At 42.2% G+C, this 15,044-nt stretch overlaps 1 protein-coding gene across 3 annotated transcripts in view; it reads left to right on the top strand.

The window, feature by feature from the left end:
• CREB3L4 (cAMP responsive element binding protein 3 like 4) overlaps positions 1 to 15,044 on the top strand; it is a 467,239-nt gene that overhangs the window by 105,867 nt on the left and 346,328 nt on the right. The gene's annotated exons all lie outside the window — the stretch shown is intronic.

The following is a 15,044-nucleotide window of genomic DNA, read 5'->3' as shown; positions in this document are numbered from 1 at the left end:
TGTCTTTGTCTGGTGGAATGGAAAACTGCTACCGTCATCAATTGCACAAAGTGGGTGCATCCACAGACCCTGGTAACTATAGACCCATTAGCCTAACCAGCCTTATCTGCAAGGCCATGGAATGAATCATCATGGACCATATTAACAATGATACAAAAAAATCTCCAAATGCTTGACCCACCCAGTTTGGATTTGTCAAGGGGAGAATCATGCCTGTTAAACTTGGTGGACTTCTTCGAGACCATCACCAAAACTCTAGACGAGGATAAATCTGTGCATACGGCCTACCTAGATTTAGCCAAGGCCTTCGACACAATCCCCCACTCAAGAATCATTGATAAACTCACCCACCTGCGTATTAGCCCATATATCGTCAGGTGGGTTACAAACTGGCTCACTAATAGAACTCATACTGTCAAAATAAGGGACTCCACCTCCTCCAGCAGACCCGTAACCAGTAGCGTTCCACATGGATTGGTTCTGGGACCCTTACTGTTCAGAATCTACTTCTCCGAAGTACAGGCTAAAGCTAAAGGACTGTGGCTGACAAAGTTTGCTGATGACTGCAAACTGGGAGAAATCATTAAAATCCCTAGTGCTGTCAACATCCTGCAAGAAGGTCTTGTGCAAACTAATGACTGGTGCCAAAGTTATGGTCTTAAACTTAATGCAAAAAAGTGCATTTTCACTCCCTTTGGCAAGGGTGATGTTCCTGCAAACTACCACATCAATGGCAATACCCTAAGCACACAGTCAGTGGTGAGAGATCTGGGTACACAGGCTGACAGCAACCTTAACTTCAATCAGCATGTCTCCACAGTGGTAAGAAGATCATATTATATTGCTCAACTCATAAGTAAGGGCATTGCCTTCAGAAACAAGAGGTTATAACCCCCTGTACTCTTCCCACATCAGGCCAATAACAGAGTGCAATGCTCCCTTTGATATGTTCCTTTCCAAACACTTGCAGCAATTGGAGAGACTACAAAGGTTCATTACAAAGAAAATTCAGGGTCTTCAAAATCTGTCTTGTACAGACAGACTGAAATCATTGTCACTTTACTGTGCGTCATACAGACTGCTCAGAGGCGAACTGTGCCTTGCATATAGCGCAGTCTCTGACCAGGCTTTAATGGAAATGCTGTGTATTCGCAAGTCAAATGGTATACTGTTCACTTGCTCAAAGGACCTTAACCTGGTATGTGACATCAACAGAACTTGCTGGAAAGACAGATTTGTCTCACAGAGGTTGCCCCACCTTTGGAAGAAGCTTCCTATTCATGTTAAACAAAGCCCCTCATTGGCCATTTTTAAGCGTAATTTGTATGATTGGATAGGTAACCAGAAATTCATCCCAGGGGTTTCACCTGTGTCCCTCTTGGACAGGGGCATTAGGTTCTGATTTTAGTGTCTGCTTGAACCTTGACACCCTTGGGATCAGGGGTTGAACTTAGCTAGGTTTGTAAGTGTCCTGGGGCCGTTAGCCTAGTAACCTCCTATGATTATAGGTAGAGTACCTGTACATGTCCCCCTGTCCCTTTCAGTTTGAATAAGTGTCTGTATTATCACAAAGTTCAGAAGAGAAAGAGCAAAGTTTATCTGCTCTGCCTTTGCTTGGTAAGAAAGGTATGGCTTCAGGTTGTAATTTGCACCAGTACAGACCAAGTGAGTTCCCCCAGATGGGACTTCAGGGCATGCATTGTTGTTAATTTAGATACTTTGATCCTACTTGTCCCTACCACAGGAGTCTATTGAGATGGTTGAAGCTGCAGGCCTTCCACTTGTATAACTTATACTGAAAGGTGTTGTCCATCTGGGTGGAGAACTGTTGTACTGCAACTCCTTCCTAAATTTTGTAGGTTATTATCACATATCATAGTGCTTGATGGGAGTCTCTTTGTTGTCATTTCACACCTTTCCCAAACATTACTGCTTGGAACATAATTCCAAGAGTTGTGCTTCCTATGGTACTTCTCAGCCTTCTGAGCTACACTTTCCATCCATTCTGTGACTATGGACTCTCTGGAGGTTTACTGGTACTGATTATGGTCCTTTCCATTTATTAGCCAGCTGCAAAGTACTACCATTATCAGATTCATACTTAGGATATCAGTTGATGTATGAAGGATCCTCATCCATGAGCACTTATACTTTCATCATTGGCTGACCTCTCGTTGCACCAGCTGCTGTTGAAAGTGCCTATAAAACTGGCAAGTATGTTTATGTATCCTTGTATGCTGCTACTGCTGCTTTTTGTTTGCTTTGTTGTAGGTTGTGCTGTCTTGGTGGGTGGAATTGAAGTGATGGCGTAGTGACCAGGCTTGATGTACTGGCTTGTGATATGATGTCGTGGTGTGCAATGGCCTGAAGTGTGTGTGTGCTGGAGTGTGTCAATAGAGGTAGGAGTTCGCAACACCTAACACACTGCAGAGGACTTTTACATACTTCTGGTTAATTCATCAGATAGTTTATTTTACAGCTAGAGTTTATTTTAAACCATTATTATGACTGCATTAATTATTTCTTAGGAGATTATTGTATATGGTCTTAAAGAGATTTTCCTGTTTGCTGGGGATAATTTTGCAAGCACATAAAAACTAGGTGTGAGGTGTTTTGGCATTACAGCAGTCCTGCTCATGGCAAGTTTGTGGTATGAGACACAGGGTAGCTGGCCCAGTGCTTCTCTTCCCACAGACCATATAAGAATGTGCTGTTGTAGTCCCCAACAGTAGGGGAAGTGTCTGTGGTATTAGTGGCACCGACTTCAGTTTTTTGGAAGTGTGTAAGTGAACGAGCGTGGTCAGGTTGTTGTCTAACTGTACATTCATTTCCCTCTTTAATCAGTGGCACACTTGTAAAATATGATGTATAGTACCACAGTAGTGTCATTGAAACAGCATATTGCCTGGTAATTGGTCCAACCCTGCTTTTGATACCACTGGGCCTTCAATTTTGGAGTATTAAGCAAATATAATTACAATAGCTGTAGTGACGGGTGCTTTGTTAGGATGAGGAGAAGTGGATTTGGGGGAAAATCCTAATAGGATTAATTCCCATGTTTTTGATGCTGTGAAATAAATCCTAAGTAATACTTCAAGGTTTTTGGTAAATAAATAAAATAAAGAAGCTTTATTTAAAATAGTCATCCTGTAGCTAATCATCCCTTGTCTGTTAAATCAACAGATGCACTTGGCATTTTTTATTTGGAGATTTTGAAACAAGTGACAGAGATGTAGAAGTGGACATTTCTTGCTTAGCAACAGCGACTTACTAATACTTATACAAGAATAAGTTTTGAAGTGTTTTACTAGGTATGTAGAATTTTATTCTACAGAGTTAGGGCCAGTAGACTTATTTGTGCTTTCCTGCTGATTTTTTTCCCCTTTACTTCGTCATCTGAATTCTGGAATCTGTTTCACACATGGTATTTGGTGTCTGTATTCAGGATGTTTGTAGCTGAAAGTCTAGGCATGCAGTTCAAAACATTTGTAATAAGATACTGTTTTTTGTACTTTAACAGTTGAGAGTAAACATAAGTGAAGGCAAAATTTACTCTCATTGTTTCTGGTGCATCTTTTTTCTTGCTTACTGCTTCCTTTGTTTTATCCAGCTCTTACTTAACAAGCAGAGTTACCTTGAGGTTATAATGCAAAACTCCAGCTCTTACTTAACAAGCACTGAGTTACCTTGAGGTTATAATCTTGAGGTTTCAAATCTAGGTGCTTAGGATTTCCCTCTCTCTTCCCCCCTTGGCTGACCTGGTGTGACTTAGTTTGAACTCTACAGTTCCCTACAAAACGGTGTCTACAGGACTGCAATCAGTTTCTCTCAACATTTAAACAGATTGAACTCTACAGTTCCCAACAAAACGGTGTCTACAGGACTGCAATCATTCTCTCAACATTTAAACAGATTGAACTCTACAGTTCCCTATAAAACGGTGTCTACAGGACTGCAATCAGTTTCTCTCTCTCAACATTTAAACAGATTGAACTCTACAGTTCCCTACAAAACAGTGTCTACAGGACTGCAATCAGTTTCTCTCAACATTTAAACAGAGTAGGTTACACACAAAAAGCATTTGTTAAGCTTTCACTTACAGTGCTTTGTAATTAAGCAAGTCACCATATTGGTCAGCCATAGGGCTCTTTGTTTCTACTTGAGTGGTTGCCTCCTTCCCCTGTAACCAGGGTTGCCAGATTTCCAGCACCCCAGGTAGGGACAAAAAAGAAGAAGAAGGTCTCTCATGGCAAGTGAAGACCAAAAAAAAAAAAAAAAAAAAGGTCTTTAATGCGGAACAGAGTTCCACATTAAAGAACTGAGCTCACTCAGTAGCTCTGCACTAAACACGGAGCTTCTCGTGTTTAATGCATTGCAGTTCCGCATTCAACACAAGTAGCTACGTGTTTAGCGATTTTTGATTGGCCCGTATACCGGCATATGGGCCAATCAAAACACGGAGCTTCTCGTGTTTAATGTGGAACACAAGAAGCTCCGTGTTTAGCAATTTTTGATTGGCCCGTATGCCAGGTATACGGGACAATCAAAAAAAAAAAAAACAAACAAAGCGGAGGCTGGCCGGGATTTAAACCGGCAGGGCGGGACTCGGGATCAGGCTGCTGATCTCAGGACAGTCTCACCCAAATAGGGACGTCTGGCAACCTTGCCTGTAACTGAAGTAAATTGACTCTTACATTAGAGCTGTAAAACTTACCTTATAGCTTTAGGACACCTTAGGAAACCTTGTAAGCTGCAATAGCCCCGCTACGTTCGCCCTCGCTACGCTCGGGCTCTCTTCGCTCCCCTCCCTGCCCCCAATTCCCTCCTGCCCCCAGTACCTCTAAATTTATAGTACTATAGCCACTCCCCCACTTTCTAGATCCTATCTGCTTTCATCTGGGATAATTCCACCCACCCCTATTCTACCTACATTTAATAGCACCTATTAGCTTTCATCTGGCATTCTCCCATCCCCCTTTCAGTACCTTTACCACACCACTCTATCTTCTGGTGTTGCACTCACCAGGTAAAACAGTTCCTTCACTCACTAGCTGAATCACATATAATGATATACTCCTCTGTACCACCACTCTTGTTCACACCATACCTCCTTACCTTGTATGAAAACCAGGTTCTTATGGGATTTCAGGTCCCAAAAGGCCATACTATCACCACAGCTGTAAATCCTTCCACCTTCACCCATACTTACAGTACCAGATCCTATCCAACATCTTGTTCAGTCTATCAGCATCTCAACCCCAGGCACATTAGCTCTAGATCCAAACACTACCACAAACTAATAAACAAATTCCTGAAGTTCATCACCAAGTATAGACTCAACCTAATACGTGGTGGTGATATTCACCCCAACGCTGGCTCACTCACTTCAGATACACATACCCCCTCTACCTGTAATCTAAGCTACAAACCTACAATTAATAGGCCAACTAACTCTCTCCTAGTCTGTCATCTCAATATTAGAAGAATTAATAACAAGGTACATGAATTGCATGCACTTCTGGATGTGCACTCCCCTGAGATTCTCTGTTTATCTGAAACCTGGTTAAAACCTAACACTAAAGACAATGAAGTGTTACCACCTGGGTACAACATACACAGGCTGGATCGTGCTTCGAGGAAGGGGGGGTGGGATAGCTGTACTCTATAAATCTGAGTTGAATGTCACCATAGATGTAATACAACCTCCTCAGATTAATAACTCTGAGATTCTTGCCACCAAATTGCAACTTAATAAAAATAAATGCATTAATATCATCTGTATGTACATTCCCCCAGGTAACAATATATCTACATTTGAAGATATCCTGCACTGGTTATCATGTAACTACCCCCAAGAAACCCTACTACTTGGAGACTTTAACATAGACTGGGGCACCTGTTCCTTAGAATCCCCAACCACCCATATTAACCTGCATGCATTTACATAAATCATATCCACCTCTATCAGGATAGGTAAACCCAACCAAAAAGAAAGTATACTTGACTGGGTTCTCATAAACAGTCACCCCCAACTGTACACCTCTGGTACCCTCCTTAATGGCCTAAGCGATCACCTTCTCACATATGTAATTAAGCACAAAACCATTAATTCCCAACAACCCTTACTCAGAAAGGTTAGAAACAATAAAAACTTTGACCCTGCCAAATTCCAACAAGAACTAAACTCATGTAATTGGTCTATTCTAAAACACCTCTCCTTAGAGGAAGCAGTAGCATTCTTTAACAACAAATTCCTTGAGATCCTTGATTTGCATGCACCTGTTCCTTCAAAGAGAACCAAGGCAAAAACTGCACCATGGCTTTCTATAGAGTCTAAACTCAAAATTACCCTTAGAAACAAAGCATGGGCTTTATGGCGTTCTTCTAAAGACCCTCAAGATCACATTAAATAGAGGCAATCCAGGAACGAAACCGAAAAATCAATTTTACAAGACAAAAAACAATACTACTGTAATTTACAGACAGTAAATCAAAATAACCCTCAGAAGTTTTGGGCAGGTTTAAATAATCTACTACATCCTGGACAAACTTCAACCCCAATCCCTGCTACTACTATTGATAAAACCCTTGAAGACGTTTCTGATAGTTTTAACCAATTCTTTACTGAGACAATTCAAGCCCTAGCTAGCCAACTACATCCTAGCTCCCCTGGTCCTGAAAGTAGCATACCTAGAAACCTACTTACGTTCAGCTTCCAACCAGTCGCCACTTCACTTATCTGTACCCTGATCAAAAAATTAAAACCCACTACACTTTCTGCTGATCAACTCCCTGCCGAGTACCTACAAAAATCAGCTGATGCTATTGCTTACCCCGTCTCAATACTAATCAATCGAACCATAGTAGAAGCTAAAATTCCCACTATCTGGAAAATGTCCTATGTAATCCCACTTCACAAAGGAGGCAGCTCTACTGAATTCTCCAATTATAGGCCAATAGCTATACTCTCTCCACTTGCAAAGATTATGCAAAAATGTATTCATAGACAACTCATGCACCACCTAATCCAAAATTGCCTTATGGCAGACACTCAGCATGGCTTCCGTCCTCATCACAGCACTACTTCAGCCCTCCTAGCCTTTACTAACACCATAAACCATAATCGCAACAATAATTATATATCCTCAGCCCTCTTTTTGGATCTTTCCAAGGCATTCGATATGGTTGATCACCAACTTTTAATCCACACCGTGCACACATTCTGTCTAGATACTGGAGCCTTCCAATGGTTTCAATCCTACCTGAATGGTCGACAGCAGGCTGTCCTCTGGCAGAACAAACTCTCTAACCTTCTACCTAACACCCTCGGAGTACCACAAGGCTCTATACTAGGGCCCTTGCTGTTCTTCATCTTCATTAACGACCTTTATACTGTCATCCCAAAAGTCAGCTGTATCCAATATGCTGATGACTCTACTCTTATTTGCTCAGCCACATCTCCAGTAGAGTTATGGTCAGCTAAACAGACCACCTTTAATACAATAGAAAACTGGCTTTCTGAACATCGTCTGATCCTAAATCCCAAAAAAGCTAAAATGTTATTTTCACCAACACGTAGGTCTACCACTTTCACCTTTACCATAAAATCAAATGATGGCACAATAATCTCCTCTGACCCATCTACAAAACTATTAGGTGTCATCATAGACAATAATCTCAAATTTGACCTACATGTTAACCAAACTATCAAAACCATCAATAAAAAACTAGGGTCACTTTATACAGAATAAAAGCCTTCCTAACCCCTCCAGCTAAAATTGCCATAGCTCGCTCTCGCCTTCTTTCAACCCTTCTGTATGCATCCCCTCTACTCTCGAATTTGAACAAGACTGTCCTTAACAAACTCTCAATTTGCTACAACCACATTGCCAGGTTTGCCACTGGGCTGCCTTTTAGGACACATCATTGCATCAATCTAAATCAGCTTGGTTGGCTTGAACTACCCAGCCTAATCCAGTATAACCAACTGATTATGGCCTATAAAATCCTCTATAATCCGGACAATACTCCTGCACGTAAAAATATTATCACCCCCTATAACAATCCTAGACCGCTTCGATCCTCTAACAAACTACTAATTCAGACTAGCAAAATTAATAACACAGCCAGTGATTCTCTCTTTGCAAACTCTGTAAGTAGATCCTGGAACTCTCTTCCAGCTGATATTACCTTACTTTCCACCTTAGGTCAATTTAAAACTAGACTTAAACAACATTTGTCACTTAACTGGCTATGTCAATGTATCAAGCCTGGCTAACTCTCTCTAGAATATGTAAAAATCTGTTAACCAGTTTACTGTGTAATTTAATTTAATCCTGACTTGTGCTCAGGATTAACTGTAACCTGTGGAACTTGTTTAACTTGCTTACTTATGTAATCTCTGTAAATAGTCTGTTTGTAATATGTAATGCTGGTATTATGTAATGCTGTATCTGCTTACCCTTGAAGCTTTTCTCCCCGGGCCTCCGCTGAAAATGGACATGCATCCAGTTGGACTATCCCGGTCAACAAATGTAAAATAAAATAATGCAAAACTCCAGCTCTTACTTAACAAGCACCGAGTTACCTTGAGGTTATAATGCAAAACTCCAGCTCTTACTTGACAAGCACTGAGTTACCTTGAGGTTATAATGCAAAACTCCAGCTCTTACTTGACAAGCACTGAGTTACCTTGAGGTTATAATGCAAAACTCCAGCTCTTACTTGACAAGCACTGAGTTACCTTGAGGTTATAATGCAAAACACCAGCTCTTACTTGACAAGCACTGAGTTACCTTGAGGTTATAATGTAAAACTCCAGCTCTTACTTGACAAGCACTGAGTTACCTTGAGGTTATAATGCAAAACTCCAGCTCTTACTTGACAAGCACTGAGTTACCTTGAGGTTATAATGCAAAACACCAGCTCTTACTTAACAAGCAGAGTTACCTTGAGGTTATAATGCAAAACTCCAGCCCTTACTTAACAAGCAGAGTTACCTTGTGGTTATTATGCAAAACCCCAGCTCTTACTTAACAAGCACTGAGTTACCTTGTGGTTATAATGCAAAACTCCAGCTCTTACTTAACAAACACTGAGTTACCTTGAGGTTATAATGCAAAACTCCAGCTCTTACTTAAGAAGCACTGAGTTACCTTGTGGTTATAATGCAAAACTCCAGCTCTTACTTAAGAAGCACTGAGTTACCTTGTGGTTATAATGCAAAACTCCAGCTCTTACTTAACAAGCACCGAGTTACCTTGAGGTTATAATGCATAACTCCCTGTGATTCAGAAAGTACAGTTATTGGGATATACTATACCACATCACTTTATGAATCGTGTGGATCTTGGTAGATGGATGTTTACAGTATGCGTGTGACTTTTCCCCCACCTTTTCTTTAAAAGAAAGTATGTAGTACAACAAAGCTATTTTCAGTTTTAACAAATAAATTCAGAGATAAGTACTAGATTAGCTGCCCTTGCGGACCACTTTAAGTCTAGTCAGTTTCCCTTTTTGTGCTCAAATTAACCTATCCCATTTGCTTATAGATTGGCCTTACCCATGCTGTGGTCAATAATTAAATGTTAACCATAATGAGGATAACTGGAAACATGCCATAGATAATTTTAGGGGACCCTTGCATGGGATAAAGCATTTACAAGCAGCCTCTGACCATTAGTAGTATAGGAGGCATTACTGGGATAAGTATTCTGTTTCCTAGTCATAGATCCAAGTTGTGCTTGAATATGGGCAGGGCTGAACTTTGTTTTATGTGTACAGGGAGTACATTCCAGAGCAGCGGTATCCTCTCGACATATACCTATCCCTTCAAACCATTCTGTTGATGCTGCAGAAGAGGTTTAGATCCCTCGACCAAGTATTTCTGATACCAGTTGACATGCTGATGTGCAGTAAATCCATCACTATTTAGTCAGAGGATGCCTTATATGCCAGATATAGATCACCTTTTAGCAGGCTGTAGGATAGAGAGTATAGTGACAAAGCTTTGACTCCGAGGCCTTGTATCCTTTTAGTAAGGTATCTCTGTGGACATTTTCAGTCGTTGCATGTGTCTGGACAGATGCATGCCGGGAGGGCCATCAAATTCAGTGACTGGCCTAATGGGGGATTGGTAAAGAGGGGACAGTAACATCCCTAGATATAGACATAACCCATTTGTTATAAACTGTGCAATATACTGCCCACATAAGTTCCCAAATCCTGAACAAGTGAGTCAACTCTTAGGTTCATAGGTAGATACTAGGCTATCTGCCCTAGGGCATTTATAAGCCTAGCCAGAGTGTATTTGGATTCCGCCTCCCTATTGGATTAGCCTACTGTGCCTCTGTAAAGTAGGTCACAAAAGGTACCCTTTTAAGATTAGTTTACTGTGCCTCTGTCTAGCAGGGACACAGAAGAGATCCCAGGGGTGAGTTTGCGATTTCCCATCCACGCATCCAGATTTTGCTTTAAGAGGTTCAGTGAGGGGTTATGTCTAACATGAATTGGGATTCTATTCCAGAGTGAGGGGAGCCTCTGGGAAATGAATCTGTCCCTCCAGCATGTCCTATTTATTTTTGTGCTAAGGTTTAGGTCCCTGGAGAGTGTAGCTCTAAGGGACTTGGATTTTTTTGAGGTGGAGCATGTCCATTAATTCTGGGTTTGACATGGCTTTGTACATCAGGCATAGATCGCCTCTGAGTAGGTGGTAAGCAACTGAGTAGAGCTGGAGTTTCTTTAGTCGTGCTGCATAGGACATCTGTTTGTAGCCCATGATCCTCTTGGTGAGGCACTTTTGGGGTCTCTCCAGTTGCTGCAGGTGTCGGGTAAGGTACATCCCAAAAGGGGCATTGTATTCAATTATGGGCCTGATGAGTGATGAGTAGAGGGGCACAATGACCTCTCTTGATCTAGATGCGAACCCTTTCATGATAAGGTGGGATATATAGAAGGTCTTTCTAACCACTTTGGCAACATGATTATCAAAGGGAGATTACTATCTACGTTGGTCCGCAAATCTCTAATTACTTCTTCCGTACTTAATGGATTACCAGCTATGTGGTAATTTGTGGGCACCTTGTTTTTCCCAAAGGGGATGACTATGCACTTTTTAGCATTTAGCTTGAGGCCGTGGCTCTGGCACCAAGCATCCGTCTCTGTGAGACCCCTTTGGAGGAAGCTTGTGTCATCTGGAGATTCGATTATGGCCCCCAGTTTGCAGTCATCTGCGAACTTTGTCAGCCATAATCCCCCCGTGTTAGCCTGAACCTCAGAGAAGTATATACCAAACAAGAGAGGTCCCAGAACTGAGCTCTGTGGGACGCCACTTGTAACTGGTTTGGATTTGGACATAGCACCTGCGATTCTGACCATGTGGGTTCTATCTCTGAGCCAGTTTGCAACCCATCTTGTGATATAGGGATTGATATTTAAGCTGGTAAGCTTATTTATGATGCCCGAGTGGGATATTGTGTCGAAGGCTTTTGCGAGGTCCAGGTAGGCTGTGTGGACTACCTTGCCCTCATCTATGGCTTTGGTAACTGTTTCAAAGAAATCAACTAGGTTTAAGAGGCAAGATATGCCCTTAACAAAGCCGAATTGGGTAGGGTCCAGTGTCTGGAGGCTCCCAATGTCTTTGTTTATGAGTTCCATGATAATACGCTCCATAGCTTTACAGACCAGACTAGTCAGGCTTATGGGGTGATAGTTTCCGGGGTCCGTTGTGGTACCACCTTTATGGAGTGGGACCACTGTAGCTGTACGCCATTCTTTGGGTACATATCCTGTAGTAAGGCTAAGTTTGAACAATGACTTAATGTGAGAGTTCAGTTCTTCTTGGAGCTCATGTAAGACACAGCCTGGGACACCATCCGGTCCCATAGATGCTGTGTTTTTTGCTTTGGAGAGGGCAGCTTTCACCTGTGCATCTGTGATGTCAGTTAGGTTACATTCAGTTGGGATAGGCATTTGCTCCTTTGGGGGGGAAGGGGGGGGAGAAGTTTGTGCTGAATCTGTCTGCCAGGATGATAGCTATGTCTGTAGGTTTGGTATATTTTGTGCCATTATGCAACAATTCAAAGCATATCTGGGAGTTTCCGCCCACGTTCCTGACATAACTAAACAAGGCCTTGTGATTATCTTTAGTGTCTAGGGCAATTTTTCTTTCGAAACTGGCATTTGATGATTTTATGAGGGATTGAAGTTTCTTGCTAATACTGATCAGAGATGCTTTCCCTTTTTGGGATTTTGCTCTGTCATGTAGTAGCTTCCTCCTTCTGTTGTATAGTTTATTTATGGCCGGGGTCCACCAGACCGGTCTCCTGTTTTTGGAGGAGTGAGTCTTGGTTTTATTTGGGATAGCACGATCCATGCATTCCTGCAGGTGCTCATAGAATGCATTTGTAAAGGATTCTGCGGATTGGGCTGTATTATCCTCTGGCCCAGGGGCTTTGAAGGATTCCACCTCAGTTTTGAGAAGTGCAAAGTTGGCTTTTGAGAAATTCTTTACAGTGATTTCCTTGGCTGGGGTGGGGACGGGATATGGATGTCTAGGGAAATTTGTTTATGGTCTGATCTTACCAATGAGGGGTTTACCTCTGGTGTGGAACATAGAGTCCCCATGTTGGTGATGACCAGGTCCAATATGTTGTTCCCTCTTGTGGGAGTGGTGACCAGTTGTTCCATTGCGTTAGAGTTTATAAATTCAAGGAACCGTTGGGCGAGGGTGTTTGGGCTTGAGTAGTTTTCCCAGTCAATGTTTGGGTAGTTGAAGTCATCCAATAACATAGTGTTTGGAGAGACCTTCATATTCTCCAGTGTTCTCAGGAATGCCAAGTGGGGTTCCTGTAATAGGGAGGGTGTTCTGTAGCAGGCTACAAACTGAAAGGCAGTTTTGCCCGCTGTTAGTTGCACATGGATGGTTTACGATGCTTCGTGCAGTGCTACTAACCTGGAGGTGTAGGTATCTTTGATGAATATAGATACTCCCCCTCCTTTTGTGCTTCGGTCCGAGTTTTGGGGCCGAAATGCATGGTATGAGTTATAACCTGGTAGTGCTGGGGTGCTCGCAGGAGCCTTGAACCAGGTTTCTGTTACTGCACAGACATCGATTTTCTCCATACTGAGGAGAGCCTTGAGTGCGTGCATCTTGAGGTTTAGACTTCTGGCATTGAGTAGCATTACCTTTAGTTTTTTTATCCTTGGGTTGTCTATGGAGGTGGGTTTGTCCTTTGAGCCTTGCTTAAAAAAGGCACTATGGGGGTGGCAAGAGCCTTGGCCAGTACACGAAAGCCTAAGGGTGACAGGTGCAAGCCATCCCTAGCGAAGCAACGTGGCTAGTCGAGCATGTCATCCCAGGCTGACAGACACTGGATCCCCTTTGAATGACACCAATACTTCAGCCAATTGTTGAAACTGATCATTTTGTCTTTATACTGTGGCATCATTCTTGGTGAGGGCAAGATGCTACTTAAGGTCAGGGTCATACCAGCCTGGGCTACATGATCAGAGAGCTCCTCTATGTCTCTTTTCATGTAGTCCAGGGAGGTACGTCTCAGGTCATTCACACCAGCATGGACAATGACGGAGTCATACTTGTACTTGCTTTGGAGTGACCTGAGTGCTTGCATTATGTGGCGGATCCTGGCACCCGACAGGCAGCTTACAGTGACCTTCTCCTTGTTCAGTCTGGTGAGCGGGCCGTCAGTGTGCCGGACAATAGAGTCCCCTATAACAAGTGTATTTGGTGTGTTGTTTGGCCTTAAGGGCTGTGTCTGTGAGGCACACTGATTTTGTGAGATATGTTGTTCGTGGGTATTGTTGAGGGGTGGCTGTTGCTTGGATATCTGCTTAGGAGGTCTTTGCTGTTTAGGCAGATTTTTATTTAGAGCCTCTGAGTATGTTTTTGTGTGTTTATGTGTTGGGTATGCAGATGCAATAGGTCTGTGTGAGACTGGATTTGTGGTGTGGGTGGTTACCTTTTCCTCCTGACTGACTGTGCCAGTCTTGGGTTGAGAGAGCTCTGCCTCCAGTTTGGCTGTGTAACTGCATCTCTCACATGTATTAGAGTTTGTTGGAAGGAGGAGAGGGTTGTCTGTGTACATAAGGCAATGGTAACATTGCCTCAAAATTCCCAGATTCACCAGCTGGACTGGAGAGTAACCTTGAAACTGACCCTTGGACATACCAGATTAGTATAGGGAACTGTTTTTTTACTGATCAGATTAGGGAAGGGAACTGATTAGGGGTGTATTGCCAATATGGTAGTTGTCTGGGATAGATGACTTCCCAAAGAATATGGTAATGCAATTCTGACATTTAATTTCAGTCCATGATTTTGGCACCAGTTATTTATTTGGAATAAACCTTCCTGCAGGATGGCAAAATCATTTGGAAATTCAACGAGTGCTCCTAGTTTGCAGTCATCTGCAAACTTAGTCGGCCAGAGCTCTTTGGTGTTGGTGTCTTCTTCATAAAAGTAGATGCCAAACAAGAGAGGTCCCAGCATAGAACCCTGGGGGATTCCATTGTGACTGGTCATTTCTTTTTGGTTTAACAGACCTAGGATGGACTTTATTTTTGTAGCTGCTACCTTGTGACGACCTCAGTATTTGCTGTTGTCTATGTAAACATCCGAACTCGACCCATTTTAGCTAACTCTCACTCTAGCCTAGAACGCCTTTTTTTGTATACTTTCATTTCACACATACCTCTTTATGATGTCCAGAACTTTTTGGGTGTGGCTTATCAATGTGACTTAGCTAATAAAATGCTTTATTCGAAAAGGTAAGGAGTTAGTAACAAAATGATATGAAGATTGTTAGTCTGTGATGTCCTACAGTAGAGACGTTGATCTGTCACTTATTATTCATACTTTCATATTTATGCTCATATTTTTAGAACTGAGAGACCTGCATTTTATTGAGGTGTATGGTGTGAAACACCAATGTGGGAGACAGGACAGTACACTGAAATTGTACTGGTTTATATCACACTGTACTGGAAACATTACAAGTTTGTTAGTAATTATAAAAATGAGCAAT

This window comes from Protopterus annectens, chromosome 8.part0 (assembly GCF_019279795.1).
Source record: "Protopterus annectens isolate FY-2018-M chromosome 8.part0, PAN1.0, whole genome shotgun sequence".
Taxonomy (NCBI): Eukaryota; Metazoa; Chordata; order Ceratodontiformes; family Protopteridae; genus Protopterus; species Protopterus annectens.
Note: the sequence above shows the minus strand (reverse complement) of the source record. Positions and strands in the feature narration are given on the sequence as shown.